This window comes from Heteronotia binoei, chromosome 4, assembly GCF_032191835.1.
Source record: "Heteronotia binoei isolate CCM8104 ecotype False Entrance Well chromosome 4, APGP_CSIRO_Hbin_v1, whole genome shotgun sequence".
Taxonomy (NCBI): domain Eukaryota; kingdom Metazoa; phylum Chordata; class Lepidosauria; order Squamata; family Gekkonidae; genus Heteronotia; species Heteronotia binoei.
In genome coordinates this window covers 62,779,667-62,797,389 of record NC_083226.1, presented here as the reverse complement: position 1 = coordinate 62,797,389, position 17,723 = coordinate 62,779,667, and the positions used below count along the sequence as shown (strand labels likewise).

The window sequence follows — 17,723 nt, the reverse complement described above, 5'->3', positions numbered from 1 at the left end:
GTGCCGTACCTTTAAATGTGATGGCCAGAACTCCCTTTGGAGTTCAATTATACTTGTCACAGCCTTGATCTTGGCTCCACCCCAATGTCTCCTGGCTCCACCCCCAAAGTCCCCAGATATTTCTTGAATTGGACTTGGCAACCCTAGATCAAAACAGCTTTTCCACTAGTGAAAAAGATAGGAAGGGATAGCCTTTGGTTATCCAAAAGGTTTGGTTGGACAAAAGGTTTGTATGAACAAAAGTGATGTGGAATGTGGCGGAGTTGGCCAAGACTGAATAAAAACACTGGCTGGATCCAACCTATTATTTTATTTTATAACTCATGTGATTGCATGAAATCATAGAGGGGAGACCCATGCTACATGTCTATACCAAGCATAGAAAAAATATGCTCCCCCCCCTCAAAACCAAAAACATGATTGCTTGCCCCCTCAAAAGCAATCAGTTATTCAATCACATAATTTTTAGACAGATTACTCAAATTAACATGACGTTTTCTAAACCAGAATTTTCCCACCAAGGAGGAAAAAAAATAATTTTGTGTCTTGTGTGTTTTAATAATTGCAAGTTGAACAACTGGAGTTACAGGAGAAATCTCCTGGAGCAAAGAAAATGTGAAAACAATGAACAGCTGAGAAAGTCTCAAGACGCCAGAGACTGACAGTAAAGTAGTGAGAGGAGCAGGGAGATGAGAGAGATTCTGTGTATAACAGTTGTGGCTTTGTGATTAATGGAATAATGCACACTGCCTGATCAATAAACATGATATACCCAAATCAGAAAAGACTGTCAGTCTTGTCACTCTGTGGGCATTTGTTAGGTCCATTGTGAGTCACTTGTTCTACGCCTATAAATTCACTTGCTAACTACTTCCAAATGCAGCTATTCAGTGAGTTTGTAGAATCAAGACATGGAAATCTTAGCAATAAAGTTCACACTCAGAAACAATGATGCATAAGAAGCAAAAGGACTTGTCACCGGGTTTTTTATAGACAAGGAATTATTCCCTATTTAATATTAATACTAATAAAAAAGAAGAAATGCAAAAAGTAACTTTAATTCAATATATTAATGGCCCTTTGTGAGGGAAGAAAGGTAACAGTCTTGTAATAGTATAAAATAAACCAAATAAAATTTAAAAAATGCTGGTGTTTTGAAATGTGATGGATCATTTGTTTATAATCTAACACTATGTTCCTTATTTTTATGGTCTTTGGATGGTAATTCTAATAAGGAATTCAAAATGGCACCCAAATACACAGTAAACGACTCTTCTAATTTAGACAATACTACTTAGCTTTAAAGCCGTACCTTTCATTATATGGACTGGCAACCTCTCTTTGTTCACTCAATGAACAAATGTCTTTATCGTATAAGTAGTAGGACAGATGGATTACAAATACAATCGTAGCTCCCATAACATTTAGCAATGAAACTCAATTATTTTCAAGCAATGGAACTCTATGATAGGGGTGGCCAACGGTAGCTGTCCAGATATTTTTTGCCTACAACTCCCATCAGCCTCAACCATTGGCCGTGCTGGCTGGGGCTGATGGGAGTTGTAGGCAAAAAACATCTGGACAGCTACCTTTGGCCACCCCTGCTCTATGATACTACACTGGTACATTGCATCTGTACATTTTTGTCAACTTCCAATACTGAAAGTAGTGGACATAAACATTTATATTTTTAGGTACTTATACTCCACCTTTTCCAACAGCTGGACTCAAATCAGCTTTCAATGTTTTTCTTACCTTCTTCATTTTATTCTCACAAAAACAATCCTGTGTGAAATAGATTAGGTTGAGAGAAAATGACTCACCCAAGATCACCTGGTGATTTTATTTGTATTTTTTTTGTGTGTGCACATGTGCATACACACCTGGAAGTTATTGCAACCTCTGGTGACTGAACCCTACTGGGGGCATGGAGGATATTCAGAGAGGAGGCTGAATAATGTCTGCCCCTGCCCTTCCGGCTTTGCATTCCAAGGAAGTCTCCCATCCAAGTACTTCCCAGAGTTGACCCTGCTTGGCTTCCAAGATCTGGTGAGATGAGGCTTACCTGGGCTATCTAGGTCAGGGTATCACCCAGTGATTTTCTGTGGCAGAGTAGGGATTTGAACATGAATCTCCCCGATGTTTGTCTGGTACTTTCACTACTACAAAAATTACCATTCTGTTTCCTCAACCAGTAGATTAGTATCCAGGAAAGCAGATTGCCATAGGTTGTAAGGATGAATCAAGCAGGTTTAAGCTGAAGAGAGCAAAGTCACCAGTGAAATATCCCAGGCTGTTGTACATTTGGCCCAGGACAGAACAGACAGGATTTCCAATCAGCAGAACAACGGGCAGTGAGGCAGTCTGACCTGAAAAATTTCTAAAGAAACATAGAAAGGGCTCACTTGAGGCACACAAACAGTACTTGCTTATGCAGGGGGCTATGTCACCCACTGCCACATTTAAAGATTTATCTGCCCATATGCCAACCCATTTTGCACACAGTGCTACAATAGCAGCAGTTCATGGCTTGAAGGAAAGATGTGCTGATATGCAAATGATATGGAAATAATATGCAAATGATCTGTGAAAGGTTACGAATACTTTAAATGAGATGCAGGGCCACATGGATCTCTGCAAGGGTAAACTGTTGTTTATATCAAACATCTGACCCAAAGAAAAGAAAACTTGATTATTTCCCATAATTTTTGTACTTGCTCAGTAGCAAAGTCCTGTGCTACTTTATCCCAAGGACGTTTTTTTTCAAACTAGTACCTGTGGTCAATATGTGACTATCTGTTACTGGGTGGGAGGTGGCTTGCTCCAGGCCTCACACATGAAGAGAGCTGTATTGACAAACTGCACTATGCCTTGCTCTTCTGGAGAAGAAGATGATATTGGATTTATATCCCGCCCTCCACTCCAAAGAGTCTCAGAGTAGCTCACAATCTCCTTTACCTTCCTCCCCCACAACAGACACCCTGTGAGGTGGGTGGGGCTGGAGAGGGCTCTCACAGCAGCTGCCCTTTCAAGGACAACCTCTGCCAGAGCTATGGCTGACCCAAGGCCATGCTAGCAGGTGCAAGTGGAGGAGTGGGGAATCAAACCCGGTTCTCCCAGATAAGAGTCCGCACACTTAACCACTACATCAAATTGGCTCTCTGTTCTGTTTCAGGTGGATTCCAATCAGATGGCTCAAAACCTTCCTGTGGGATACCTGCAAAAACCTGGCAGATCCACTTTTCTGCACTCTGAGCTGCAGCAGAACCCAACCAGATATCCTTTCCACCTATTATTACAGAAAAACTCTTACCCTGACCTACAGCCTTAGCTGCAGAAGTCAAGAGGCTTATAGCCCTGCTAAGGTTGGGAAAGGCCCCAGAGAGTGATCTGATCCCTCCAGAGCTGATCAACATGGATACTGAATGGTGGGCACTGGTCTGTGCTACTCTTTTCACATACATTGACCAAACTGCACAGATCCCCTGAGATTGGGGTCTGGCCATCATCATTCTGATACATTAAAAAAAGGTGAAATCAGACCCTTTTAATTACTAGGGTTGCCAAGTCTCTCATGGCCTATAGTACAAGGAGGTACAGTAAATACCATAGAGTTTTCCCTCCCAAATTGCTAGAGTATCCGGGAAAACCATAGAGTTTTCCTGGAAACGGCTAGTATGGCCAGTGCATGTAGCTGGTGCAATGATGTCACTTGCAGATGATGTCATCGCACCGGCAACGTCGAGGGAGGTTCCCCACGCTGGTCCAGTGTAGGCCAGTGGGTTGGGAACCTCCAGGGCAGGAGAAACCCCACCTGGTCTGGGGGTTTGGCAGCCCTATTCATTACTGCCCAATTAATCTGTTTAGTGTTGTGAGTAAGCTTTATGCCAGACACCTATGCTGGAAATTTTGGGACTGGCTTGATAGGGAAAACATCTTTGCTGAGGAACAAGCAGGTTGCAGAAGCAGTCACTCCACAATGGATCAGAGCCTGATTCGGCATCATCTGGTGGAGACGTATATTGCCAGGCCTCTGGGGAACTTTACATAGCCTTTGTTGATTATGAAATGGCATTCCATAGTCTCTCATGTGACAGATTTTATTTATTTTATTTATTTACTTTAAATTTGTATGCCGCCACTCCATATATGGACTTTGGGCAGCTCACAGTCATAATACAGCAGTACAATACATTATGATTATAAAATTAAAACACATATAAAACCATATATAAGTTAAAGCTTAACAATGGTGCTATAAAATTTCTTACATAGGCAGTCCAGCTTCATTTTGGTTCTTAATTCTTTATCTTACTCTATTAGGTGTCTTCATATTGGTCCTTGATACTTTGTCTTACTCTATTAGGTGTCTTATAGATAGATGGTAATATTCAGTGACATAATGGTGGCAGCTCCTCAAAGATCAGTTACTATAGGCCTGCCGGAAAAGGTCAGTTTTACAGGCCCTGCAGAATTGGGAGAGATCCCACAGGGCTCTCGTGGCCTCTGGGAGTGTGTTCCATAGATTAGGGGCTGCCACAGAAAAGGCCCTTGCCTGTGTAGAGCATAATCTGGCCTCCCTTAGTCTGGGGATGGATAACCCATGCTGACTTCCTGAAGTAGTGCTCTCTGGGCTATATATGGGGAAAGGTGGTTCCTTAGATAGACAGGTCCTTGGCCATATAGGGCTTTAAAGAGCAGTACCAACACTTTGAAGCAGATTCGGTGCACTATAAGCAGCCAGTGCAGCTCTTTCAGCACCAATTGAATGTGCTCCCATCGAAGGAGCCCCTAGATTGTGGCAAAAACTAGAAGCTTCCACAAGAGACCATTGACTGCTTGTCCTCATATACACATTACGTGAGATCTGTCCCACATAGTTTCAGTCAGGAAGGGTGTGAAGCAACTTCCATATAAACTCCATGATGCAAACCTTATCTAATTCTGACTTCCATCCAACCGATATGGCAAATAGATCAATCTACACACTATTATAAGAACATAAGAGAAGCCATGTTAGATCAGGCCAATGGCCCATCCAGTCCAACACTCTGTGTCACACAGTGGCAATATATATATATACACACATACACACACACATACACACTGTGGCTAATAGCCACTGATGGACCTCTGCTCCATATTTTTATCTAAACCCCTCTTGAAGATGGCTATGCTTGTGGCCGCCACCACCTCCTGTGGCAGTGAATTCCATATATCACCCTTTGGGTGAAGAAGTACTTCCTTTTATCCGTTTTAACCTGTCTGCTCAGCAATTTCATCGAATGCCCACGAGTTCTTGTATTGTGAGAAAGGGAGAAAAGTACTTCTTTCTCTACTTTCTCCATCCCATGCATTATCTTGTAAACCTCTATCATGTCACCCCACAGTCGACATTTCTCCAAGCTAAAGAGCCCCAAGCGTTTCAGCCTTTCTTCATAGGGAAAGTGTTCCAGCCCTTTAATCATTCTAGTTGCCCTTTTCTGGACTTTCTCCAATGCTATAATATCCTTTTTGAGGTGCGGTGACCAGAACTGCACACAGTACTCCAAATGAGACTGCACCATCGATTTATACAGGGGCATTATGATACTGGCTGATTTGTTTTCATTTCCCTTCCTAATAATTCCCAGCATGGCGTTGGCCTTTCTTATTGCAACGCACTGTCTTGACATTTTCAGTGAGTTATCTACCACGACCCCAAGATCTCTCTCTTGGTCAGTCTCTGCCAGTTCGCACCCCATCAACTTGTATTTGTAGCTGGGATTCTTGGCCCCAATGTGCATTACTTTGCACTTGGCCACATTGAACCGCATCTGCCACGTTGACGCCCACTCACCCAGCCTTTACAGATCCCTTTGGAGTTCCTCACAATCCTCTCTGGTTCTCACCACCCTGAACAATTTAGTGTCATCCGCAAACTTGGCCACTTCACTGTTCACTCCCAACTCTAAATCATTTATGAACAAGTTAAAGAGCTTGGGACCCAGTACCGAGCCCTGTGGCACCCCACTGCTTACCGTCCTCCACTGTGAAGACTGCCCATTTATACTCACTCTCTGCTTTCTATTACTCAGCCAGTTTTTGATCCACAAGAGGACCTGTCCTTTTACTCCATGATTCTCAAGCTTTCTAAGAAGCCTTTGATGAGGAACTTTATCAAAAGCTTTCTGGAGGTCAAGGTAAACAACATCTATCGGGTCTCCTTTGTCCACATGTTTGTTCACCCCCTCAAAGAAATGTAACAGGTTAGTGAGGCAAGATCTTCCCTTACAGAACCCATGCTGAGTCTTCCTTAATAACCCGTGTCCATCAATGTGCCTACTCATTCTGTCCTTGATAATGCTTTCTACCAACTTTCCCGGTATTGAAGTCAGACTGACTGGCCTGTAATTTCCCAGATCTCTTCTGGAACCCTTTTTAAAGATGGGGGTGACATTTGCTACCTTCCAGTCCTCAGGAACGGAGGCAGATTTCAATGAAAGATTACAGATTTTTGTTAGAAGATCCACAAGTTCAACTTTGAGTTCTTTCAGAACTCTCAGATGTATGCCATCCGGACCCGGTGACTTATTAGTTTTTAATTTGTCTATCAGTTGTAGGACCTCCTCTTTTGTCACCTCAATCTGACTCAGGTCTTTCAACACCCCTTCCAAAATTAGTGGTTCTGGGGCAGGCAAAAGTTCTCATCTTCCACAGTGAAGACGGAGGCAAAAAATTCATTCAGCTTCTCAGCCATTTCCCTATCCCCCTTCAGTAATCCTTTTACCCCATGGTCATCAAAGGGCCTCACTGCCTCCCTGGCTGGTTTCCTTCTTCTAATATATTTGAATAAATTTTGATTGTTAGTCTTTATGTTTTTTGCAATATGCTCCTCATAGTCCCTTTTTGCCTGCCTGATCACAGTCTTGCATTTGATTTGCCACAGCCTGTGTTCCCTTTTACTAATCTCACTTGGACTGGTTTTCCACCGCTTAAAGGAGTCCTTCTTACCTTTTACAGCTTCCATTACTTTGTTTGTTAACCATGCAGGCCTTTTCTTATGCCTGTTTGTGCCTTTCCTAACTTGTGGTATGTATTTTATCTGAGCTTCTAGGATTATAGTTTTAAATAGTCTCCAAGCTTCCCCAAGGGTTTTGACCGTATTTACCTTTCCTTTCAGTTTCCTCCTCACATGACTCCTCATCTCAGTGAATTTACCCCCTTTAAAGTTAAACGTGGTTGTGGCGGTCTTTTTGGGCAACTCCCTATTTATACAAACGGTGAAATCAATAACATTATGGTCACTGCTCCCAAGCGGCGCAATCACTTATGCAGATGATACTGTTATTCTATCCTACTCCAGAGTAGGGCTCAAGCAGAAGCATCTTGGGTACTCAGGAGGCAGAGGACTAATCAAACAGGGACTATGGGACACTGCCCTTCAAGTCAACAGATTATGGGTCTTATAATATAGTGGGTTCTAGACATTGAGGAATGTAGGCAGTAGTGACAAGCTCTTTATTGCGTACAGCATGGTAGATGGCTGCACTGCGTAACTGGTGAACAGGCCCCACAGGGCCAATTATATACAGTACTGTGTTCCCGCACTAGTGCTTGGTAGGGCCATTCAAACCAGCCGAGGCCTGGATTGGAACAGGGCAGTTAGGATTTGGATCCTCTTGCCCATTGTTCCTAAGTCCCCAAGCTCATCCTTCTGGCTCCCAAGAGCCAGGCCGGAACAGACATATTCACCTACATAACAGGCCTACTTGGCTCTGGCACTGGGAAACTAACAAAAATGTTGTTCCACCAAATTGTATTTATACATTAGAATTCCTCAAACACTGCAGAGCTTTCTCTCTGGCCCATTTTAATGTCCTCCCCATCTGCATGTCAGTTTAATGTAGTGGTTAAGTGCGTGTACTCTTATCTGGGAGAACTGGATTTGATTCCCCACTCCTCCACTTGCAGCTGCTAGAATGGCCTTGGGTTAGTCATAGCTCTTGTAGGAGTTGTCCTTGAAAGAGCAGCTTCTGTGAAAGCTCTCTCAGCCCCACCAATCTCACAGGGTGTCTGTTGTGGGGAAAGAAGATAAAGGAGATTGTAAGCCGCTCTGAGTCTCTGATTCAGAGAGAAGGGCGGGATATAAATCTGCAATGTACAAGGTCTCTGCCCATGTGAGTCTGGAATGGCAGAAACAATCAAACATGTCCAATTACATTGCTGATTTTATCAGGACATTTGGAACATGAACATTACCCCAATTCTGTCCAAACATTCAGGTAGATCAAATTATTTTTATACCTCTCTTCTTCTTACCATCTGTTTTAATGAAACTATCCTTACGGTAGCATGATTCTGCGTTCTGGCATGCTTAATAAGGTGGAAGAACATGGTCTAGTATTTTAATAATTTTATTTCTATTAATTGTACATTTTCTGTACAGATTATCTGTTTTATGCATTCAATACGTGTTATGTATTGTTCATACTTCTTGAATGATGATCTTGGTCTGCAATAACAATAAACTGAAACAGCACAATGTTTCCAAGGCATTAACACTTCTTAGTTAATTAGAACCTCAGAATCAGGATTTCAGTAGAGGGATCTCTCTTGTTGTCTGACTGGCACAGTAACAGATTGCCTACTAACTTCATTTGCCCACCACCAAGCAAATCAATAGGTTGACTGATAAGGTGGGAAGGTGGGGCAACTTTCCATCACTTCTGCCAATCACAGTATGAAATACTTACCAGTTCAGATCAAGTTCATGATGAACAATGATGTCTCCTATATCTTCTTAGATCTCATTAACCTTTAGTAGCCCCCAAACGAAGGTGGGATACACCGGAAAAAGCATAGCTCAACAGTGGACTTTTGTTTTGCCTTTCAGTTTTTAAAGCATGACATCTTAATATACTGTTGTATGGAACTCAGCTGTTCAATATAGAGGGTTTTTAAAAAAAAGATGTCTATTTTTCTTACATGTAATAAAGATGACACTGACTCAGAGAATAGAAAGAAGGCAAGGGCTGTCAAAAGCCTGAAAACCTCCCATGATTAGCAAGTCAGGGGGCTGAGCTTACCTATCTTACTCCCCCACCCCATGTGCCCTTAATTAACTTGGTAAGATTATTTTTGCCTGGCTGCTTTTAAGCTGCTAAACCGGAGGGAAGACTGATACCCCACCCCCAATAGATGGAATCTGGAGGATCCAGCTCAGGATTAAGTGATGGGCCAAGACTTCTCAGGCAGATTGACCCTCTTCCATAGCACTACAGAGTGATACTAAAATACATGAACTTGCACCTCATACCCCCTTCATTCTTTATTTGAAATGAATGGTTCACTTTTGCTGGTTCTGGGTTGTTGGATATAATAAGCTTAATGCTGCTGTTACTTGCTGTGCAACTGTATGTTTGGGAGAAAAGCAGGGCTATCACTATTTAAATAAAATAAAATGAACATTCGACTCCTGCATCCCTTAGAGTCTGAAAAGGGGAACAGTCACCGCAATAAATACACCAGAAGCAAACTGTCACCTCACTGGCTCATCTAATGTCTTTGCTGGTGTAGGAAAGCACCAGCCAGGAATGCATAATAGCTCCAATAGATCAGTTATTGAGACTGATGGAAAACACTGACATCTGTTGCTGCCTGTGGAAACAGGAACACGGTGTTGATGTTGTCACAGAAACACAGCAGCTTTCCATCAAGGTCACTGCCAGTCAGAGGCACTGAAGAAAGGTCATACAAAGGAGGCTGTGACTTTATGTGCACAGCTGACAGAAAACCAGAAAAAAGGGGGGGGGGGAATCCCATGTAAAGAATTCCCAATTTTTTTTTCTTGTAGTTAATTACCATATGCACATTCACAAAACATATTCAACAGACATGCTAAGTTCAGAATTAAACATGAAAATTTGCAGGCTAAAATCTTTCAGAAAGCTGGACCCCTATCTCTTTGTGGGGGGGAGGGGAGAGAAATGCAAGAAACCCTCACACCCGGACTTGGTCACTGCTGCACGCCCAACATCTCTTCTTGTTTTCAGAGCTTTTTTGAGCAGCGGTGCACAGGAACGCAGTTCAGCCTGACATGGAAGTCAGGAGTGTGGCTTAATATGCAAATGAGTTCCTGATGTTTTTTTCCTACAAAAAAAGCCCTGGTTGTTGTTATTATTATTATTGTGTTAGCAGACATATTCTTCTCAAATCTACAGGCAGTTAACGTTTCCTCCCGCCAACTTCGCTGAGTTACACAGAACTTTTCACCTAGCGGGAACAGAAAAGGGCTACTCCGTGCCAGTTATCAGGTGCTCCCTGTCTTTCTGGCCATTCCAATTTATGCAGGCTGCTGCTAGTGAATGATCCTGTTCTTGGACTCGGTCCACCCCTCCGTCCTCGCGCCGGCTAGCTCCAGACCCTGCGGCACAGGCTACCACGTGATGTGAAACGCTTCGTCTATGGAATCCCGGGATGGAAGGGGGGGGGGGAGTAGTTAACATCGTTGATTTTAGGCAGCCGCGCGCAGCCGCAGTGCGGGCGAGCCGGTGTGCGCGAGAGAAGCTGCTTGCCACAAAGAGGCACGAGAGGAGTTTGCCGGAGGAAACTCTGAGTGGCTCCCGGGTTGTTGCAGAGGCGGCTCTCCCCGTCGTTTTGGAGTAGCTGCAGCTCCTCGGGTGGGTTTTCCTGGCCGTGAACAAGAGGTGCCTGGCACAGCCTTCACCCTTTGGACTGGAGCCGCCTGCTTGGAAAAGCCTACGCTGTCTCTACGCGCTGGGACGTGCAGTCGGCCCCCCTCCCCTTCCAGCAGGTTAAACAACAGGGAGGTGAGTCACGCTCTGTGGCTCGGGAGGTGGGCATTGGCTTGGGCTGATTGCGACCCGCAGGCAGGCTGGAGAACTGCGACTTGTTCTTGGCGAAAGCTAGGAAGGGAACTTTGGTGAACTGTGCTAAGAAATGTGTGCAGCCTGTGAGTGAATATCTGCCTTCCTTTCCACACACCCTTCTTCCTGGGAAGATTGAATCACCTGAAAATGAGCTTGGGGATGCCGACTGGGCTCTGGCCGGAGGAATCGGCTGTTCTGTTTTCTCTCTTATCTCCACTTGTTCCCTGTATCCTTCTCCTGTGACTTGCTGCTTTATCTCATGCGTTGGGGGCGGGAAGGGAAGCTAGGCTGTTGCTTTGGCAGTCCTGTTACTGCTTGCACAGCCTAGGGCTGCAGGATTTCCCCCTCTCCCATTCCCCCCTCCCTCGAGTTCCCTTTCACTTGACGTTGCAATAGCCAGAGCGGAGGGGGGGGGGGTGGGCTGCTTCCCTCTGCTCTTTTTCTGCTTCACCTTTGCCTCCAGTTCTTTGGAACAGCAGGGATGAGGGAGGCTTTTGTTCCAGAATCATCAAAGGTATTTGGGATGGGGAGGGGGTGTAATTTTGGAGGCCAGAAGATGATGCCTGTCAGCACTTCAGTTATGCTGGTTTCTGGTACAGGGGGAAAGAATCAAACTTTCTTCCCTCCCTGTTGGGCTGCTACTGCTGCTGTGCACCTGAATTAGCTAATGAAGCTGCATTCTATGCATAGCTGGAAGCTTATTGATCTATGGTTATTACTCAGAGGTCTGGTTTAAGCAGCCTGTTGAGAGCTTGCAGGAAAATTGCCTCCCTCCAGCTATCTTATTTTTGTAACCTTGTTTCTTATTACTATTTGTAACCTGAGGATTCACACTCCTGCCAAAAAATTCATGGTTATTCCCTAACTATGCAAATAAGCATAGTTTTTGCGATTACACAATCATCTGCTCCCCTAACCCACTTCTTGTTTCTGATAGAGGCTGTTTATTGCATGAGGACAACTCTGTGCTGTATTAGAAACAATCCTTGCACCAGGGCTGAAAAAAGTAGTCAAACTTTGTCATGCATTTAGCTGTCTACCTCTGAATGCTAGTATATAGATCACTCGCTTTACTTAGCCTAGTTTGAATAAAATCGATTTTAAGCCCATTAGTACAACCCCATATTTGCTCTGGGGTGATTAAAGAAAATTACCCTCATAATGTGAAGAATAAAGCATCGGCCATTTGAAGCTCTGCCCATCTGGTTGTACGCAAAGGCTCTAGATGAGAAGTAAGCTCAAGTCTATTGATTTTTTTTTAAACGGAAGCATTACTTTAATACCTCTTATATTGCCATTTTGTAATAGCATTGCTCTGCACTTAGTATGGTTATGGCTTAAACTGGATGAAGAAGATAATTATCACCAGTTTCAGTAGAATTAATTTACTCTAGACCAAGGGTGTCAAATTCATTTGTTATGAGGGCTGGATCTGACATAAATGAGATCTTGTCAGGCTGGTCCAGGCCATATTTAAGATTAGGTAGCAGAGATATAAACTTTGTGAAGGACACAGACACATTTTTTTTTAGAAAACCTTAAAACATGCTTAAAACATTAGCACTCATTAGTCTTAAAGGCGCTTTCTTTGTATTTCTTCCATGGGATCCAGGAAACTGGGCAAGTGAAGCTCTGGCTCTTTCCTTCCTTCCCCCAGGGACCACAAGGGAGAGGAGCCTCAGCCAATAGAAGGAAGAGAGTCTTGGTTCAGTAGCTCTGCTGTGCAATTGAGAGAGCCTGCTCTCAAGCAAGCTCTTCTTCCCCCTTTCCTCTCCAAGGGAGGAGCCTCAGCCAAAGGAGAAAATAGAGGTTTTGCTATGTAGCTCCTGTGTGATTGAGCAAGGCTTGAAAAGGCAGAAGAAAGCAGATGACAGCCAGTTGCTTGGGGGCCTGAGAGAACCCTTCCGGGGGCCTGATTCGGCCCCCTGGGCTGCATGTTTGACACCCCTGCCTAGACTATAACCTGTCTGAGTTTAGTATTTGTAGGAAGTATAGAGAAAATGAAGACTTACTGAATGGTCTGAATTTAATACGAAACTATCTTTGAGTGTGTTAATGTAGGATGTGCTTTCCTTACTGTGTCCCAGATGGATTTTGAACGTGGGTTAGAAAAGACCCTCCCATGTTGCTACTTCACTTAACTAATATCTCGTAGATAAAACAGAACTGATTCTTGAGAAGAAAAAGTAGCTAACTACATTTTAGCATGTGACTCCCTGAGGAAATGCAGCTAGCCTATAGAATGGCTGTGCTGCTGCTGTGAAAAGTTTGACTGAAGTGGGAGTGAAAGACTTCATTAAGCAGTGGTGGTATGGCTTGGGATTGTGTGCAGATGCTGCTTCTGGGACTGTGCAGAATCTGCTTGTCAATATGGTGGTGTTCTTGGAAGTATACTGGTAACCAGTACAATTCAAAAATATTGGCTTAGCAGGTGCAGTAAATCTGGCTACGCCTTTTGAACCAGCTGGAAGGTAAAAACTGTTCAAGGATTTTGTTGAATGTGTTACTGTAGTCTGCGTTATGAAGCTGTCAGAATACAGGATAATGCCTAGGTCTTTAGCTTTCAGGAGGGGGTACTCTAGTATAACCAAGACTGGGGGAAAAAGCTCTTCTAGCCATAAGCAAATCATACTTTTAAGTTTACTACATGAAGAGATTGACCTTATCAGGAACAGTATGATGATACTTATATTTTATTTCCCCTCCCTACACTGTCCTTTGACAACATTCCTGTGAGGTAGGTTTGGATGGCTGTGTATGATGGCCTTTCAGTGAACTTCATGATAGAGTGAGGATTTGAAATTGGAACTCCTCCGTCCTGGCCCATCACTCTGATTACTATATCACACTGGCACCCCATATCTAGATCATTGAGTCTCTCGCCACCAGCATCTCTGTCTTACCTGGCTTACCTCCAGTCCTATGGATGTTGGGCTGCTATTCATGAAGGGCTGTCCTGTACTTGATATAGGGAGAAAGGAGAAGCATAGCTGGCAATCACCTGCATACTGATGAAACAGTAACTTCTGTAGTGGTTTTCTGTGGAGGTTTTAATATGGGGATCTCACCTGGATAGGTCAGGCTAGCCCAATCTCAGATCTCAGAAGCTAAGCAGGGTCAGTCTTGGTCAGTATTTGGAAGGGAGACTACTAAGGAAGTGCATGATTGTTATGCAGAGGTAGGCAAAGGCAAAGCCACCTCTGAATGTCTCTTGCCTCTATAACCCCTTGAGGACACCATAAATCAGCTGTGACTTGTTGGCAAAAGAAAAGGGGGGGGGGACAAGCTGGAATCTGTCAGGCAGTTCCCACGGGGGGGGGGAGGGGAACAGTCTCCCACTAACTCTTTTCTCTACTCATGTAAGTTAGGAATGAGTTAATGTACAACGTGACGCAAAAGAATATTGTGGCAAATGGCAGAAAAAGCTGCTGAGATATCCTGTAGAATCCACAAGGTCTTGCTCTTTCTGGGTTTTGTTCCTAGTATAGATAACCAGAGCACCACAGGCAGTTTTCATCTTCAGCTGCTGTTGGAAACCATCTTGAAATTATCTTGATAATTTGTTTCATCCGAGAGTGCCTACAGCTAATACGCGATTGTCTGATCAGTTACTTTGGTTAGAAAGGAAGCTAGATAGCTTTGGCAAAGACTAAAGTGAAGGGTAAATGAATAATGGAAAGGATGTTGCCTTTAACTTGAGCCTTAGAGTACCAAAATACAAATGAAAACCTTCCTCTAGGATATGGGAAAGTTTTCTGTGCCAGTCCACATCTGTACAATTGTGGTCATGTAACTCCTACCCTTGGGTATTCATACTGGCATTGTGGAACAGTACTGGGCTTTCAGATTGCAGAACTAAAGCCATTGTTTGGCTTGTAGCACTGAGGAGCTCAGTAGATTTGGCAGTGCAGGCTCCCTTTAGATACAAATTTGCTCAGATGGAAGTGAAAAATGTGCCTCGTATAGCTTTTTTCTTTTTAAAATTCATGAATGCCCTCTTATATAGTCAGCTTTCCTTTGTGCTTTCTAAACTGTAATACCTCTTGGTCTTTCCATTCTTGCTGTGCATGGTCTGTCTTAAATAATAGATGTAGGAAGTGAAATGAAACTCCCTAATGAAGAATTTGCTTGGTAACTGATGCAGGTTTTGTTTTCTTGCTGCTTGCAGTGTGACAGGAGCTGTCAGAAATGGGCAGCAGTTCATCCCTTTGGTTATAAAAGTACAATCAGTTAATTGGAAATTCTTATGAACTTACACTGTCAGCAACTCTCATGAGAATTAATTTATTTAATAGAATGAAGTAGCAGAATTTAATGAAAGCTTTAAACTTGGCATGTGTATATTTTGATATGAACCATTTGTACTTGCTCATGTTTTTTGACATGGGGTTAGAACACAGCAAATTTGCGGAATTGCTGTGTAAATTCCAGAGTGGTGTATGTCTAACTCCTTAACCTCTTAGTTTCAATTCCATATAAGTTCAAATCAAGTTTGCATTACTGTTACAATAAAAATAAACTTTGAGATCTGTATATTGTGTCCTGTCTTTTCCAGCAAGATACAAAAAGGTTATATGATTTAAGAGCAATGCTTGGTTTTCTAATCCCTTTCCCTCCAATCCCAGAAATATGCCTCTGCTTGAATGTATGTGGATTTTAATTTATAGCTGTGTAATTTGATTTCCAAAACTTTGATTTATAGTCTTGTCATTGTGCTGAAGATTTTATGGGCATGGCAAGTACTGACCAGTTAAACCAGCATAGTGCTGTCAGTTTACACCACGCTGTGTCTAGCTGGTTTGCCATTTGTGATGTTTTATAAAATTATATGTGAGCTTTGACTTCTAGGCAACTAATGAGGCAAATGATCTAAGGCTCTTCAATTTGTGATATATTTCTGATGCTGACCCCATTGATGAACTCTTATCATTGAGCCAGTCTACCTCTAGGTATCTTGCTATATATACTTCATGTTGGAAAGTTTGGATATTGCCAATTCTTCCTGCTTTTCATCCCATTATCTTGTGGGCTAGCAAATGAGTACATGAGATAGGAAAGTTCACAGTTGTGAACTGTGGAATTCTCAAGATAAATAGTTTAAAGATACCTTTCAATCAGCAGCAAATACTTATTTCAACAGGCATTTGAACTGAATGAAAATTTGACTTTGTGGCTGGCTGCTCTGATATTGGCTTTACCCTATTATGATCCTGTTGTCTGCCATAATTACATGTTTTGTTATGGCAATTAACTACTATTATTGTCAATTATTGTCAATTACTTTAGGGTCTTCCAAACCAGAAAGGCAGATAGTTACCATGACATCCTTATATCAGCACTGGCTGTCAAGCATGATATTTCTGATTATTGAATCAATATGTATTCTGTGCTCATCTCTCTCCCCTCTTTTCATCTTTTCCCCTTTTTCTGAATAAAGACTCCTCTTCAAAGTTCCCCCCTACCTGGTAACTCTCAAGGATGCAGGATATGCAAGTAATCTTACCATTGTAAAGCAAAATGCCTCTCCCCCGAGTTCCCATACATATCAGTAAGCCAGGAATGTGTGGGAACCAGGAGATGTTGTAGTACCCAAATGAATAGTTGATAGTATGCTTTGAACCCTCTATGCAATTCACATCTGTATGTTATGCTTTTGAAGTTATCTGAAACTTTGGCTTTGAAGTAGACTTTAAGATGCTATGCTGTGTAACATTTTGTATCACTTTCAAGGTTTCGTTCATTGGAGCAAGTGTTGGATTATCAATAAAACTAGTCTTTGATTTAAACAATAGCTCGATTATTTGAAATACCGATGCTTAACACTGGTGCTTTGCTAACTGTTAATATGTTCATTTTATTACTGTATTCCAATGAGGGATATGTATTGCTGTATAGAATTGTCTGTTAATTATCTGAAGAAACCATATATTATCATTCTTATGAATACATAGTATTAGGCAGGGGAAGGTTAAAAATAGAACTTTGGATCCATAGTTGAGCGGCATTCTTTATTTTCTCTTCATACCCCATGGGAAATCTAAATGCTTCTCTACATCAGTGCCAATTACTTAAGATATTCAACATCCAACTCCTGAAGTCAATAATGTATTGCAAGAGACAAGAACGTAGGGGCCTTTATCATAAATAGAAGACTGAGTTAAAGACAGTGCCCTCTGCAAATCAAAATGCCACAAAAGCTCTACAGTGCTTTCTGTCTGCAATGCCAATTTCACAAAGATAAAAGGATTTTTTAAAAAAATGCTTTAAAAACTGAGTAAGGTTTCCTTTGCTGACCTAGGGTACTCAAATGGGAGACTGTGCAAAGACATTTTAGGATAAGCTGTTGAGGCTTGAAACCAGATTGCCTTGTTGGCTTAGTAGAAACTGTGAAGAAAGCCCTGTCTTCATGCAAAGCCAGAATGCAGTTTTGGATTGTATTATCAGCTTGTGCAGTCAAAACTCTTTGCTCAATTTGAGAACTATATTTTTAAATTATAAGATACCTCCTTGCCCTTTTCCCTGAGGAAAATATCTAATGTGCAGAATTGCTGAAATGCTCTTTTAAAGAAGTAATGATGATACAAGCAAGACTTTCTAGGAAGTTGTGAAATCCTAAGTGAGCAGCATGCCAATATCTGCTCCAATTTGAACATGGGTGAAGATCCATAAGTTCCATGGAATGTGCCTGTGAAGCTGTAAGTGCCATAATATGATAATGATGGCTGTCTTACCCTTACTTGAGCAAGTACCTTTTGCTTACACAGCAGGATCTCTGGATCCAAGTCTATCTTCTGGAAGATGAACACAAGCAGTGGTTATGATCAAATAAAGTTAATATCAAATGGTAACAAC

At 42.5% G+C, this 17,723-nt stretch overlaps 1 protein-coding gene across 1 annotated transcript in view; it reads left to right on the top strand.

Annotated features, from left to right (window-relative positions):
• The first annotated feature begins 10,464 nt into the window (after positions 1-10,464).
• Positions 10,465-17,723, top strand: part of KANK1 (KN motif and ankyrin repeat domains 1) — a 161,919-nt gene continuing 154,660 nt past the window's right edge. Inside the window, exon 1 of the mRNA XM_060237421.1 lies at positions 10,465-10,811. The gene's annotated coding sequence lies outside the window, so the exon portion shown is untranslated. The remainder of the gene's footprint in view (positions 10,812-17,723) is intronic.